Genomic DNA, 1,070 nt, shown 5'->3' with positions numbered 1-1,070 from the left:
CAGGGGGGCTGGGGGAGCAGGCAGGGGATGGGGCCTGGTGGGGGTTCCCCCCATGGTCCCCTTCCCCCTCCTCCAGCCCCCTACTTACCGGCACAGAGTCCGGGTCCAGTTCCCTGTGGCGGCGAGCGGAGACTGCCCAAATCTCTGAATCTCCAGATCTCCTTTGAATCTTTTCCCAGATAGACTTGGAGAGCTTCAAATTGATTCAGACCTTTTTACCGGTCTCTTGGTTTGATTCAGAGATTTGGTGATTCAGCCACCGAATTGGGCCGAATCTCCTCTGAATTGAATCAGCACCCAAAGCTTCACACAGCCCTAATAGACTGCCAGTATTTTTCTCTTATGCTTATGGGCAAAAGATCATATCCCTACCTCCCTTCCCCTGTCCCCACCTGCACCAGAACTTGTGTCATTTGCTAGCTTCTTCTGGGTGAATCATTCAAATGAGGGGAACTGCATGTAATTCCCAGTTACTTTCCAGCCTGCCACATGCCTGGGAGAAGGCATTTCTTGGAGCTGTCTATCTAATAGGCTTCTATGCCCAAGATCTCTATGAGTCACAAAGCTCCAGAAGCTGCCAATAGGAGAAAAGATACCTCTGCATTCAAGTCCATTCCACAAAGTGACTTTCAACCAAGGGGAAGAGCTAGACCAGGAATTCTTAAGTCAGCTCACAGAGGTAGTTAGGTCAAAGCACATGGTCATCATGGGGGACCTGAACTTTCCAGACATCTGCTGGGAAAAGCAGTCAGACAAGTCTGACCGCTCATGTAAGTTCCTAGCCAAAATGCAGGACCTCCATCTAACCCAGGAGGTACACAGCCCCACCAGGGGAGACGCCTTGTTGGACCTGGTGCTGGCCATGGGCGATGACCCGGTGAGGGGACTGCGGGTGCTCCACCACCTGGGCGACAGTGATCATCACCTGCTGGAAGTCATCATCCAGAGCAAGGTGGCAAAGGCTGCAGCAAGGCAGCAGTCCCAGATTTCAGGAGAGTGAACTTCAATGAGCTAAGGAGAACAGCTGGGGTAGCACTGAGGTCCCGGAGGGGAGGGGAGCCAGGTGTCCA

The sequence above is a fragment of the Gavialis gangeticus genome, unplaced genomic scaffold, assembly GCF_001723915.1.
Source record: "Gavialis gangeticus isolate Ggan-Ray unplaced genomic scaffold, GavGan_comp1, whole genome shotgun sequence".
Taxonomy (NCBI): Eukaryota; Metazoa; Chordata; order Crocodylia; family Gavialidae; genus Gavialis; species Gavialis gangeticus.
This window is presented reverse-complemented; position numbering follows the sequence as displayed.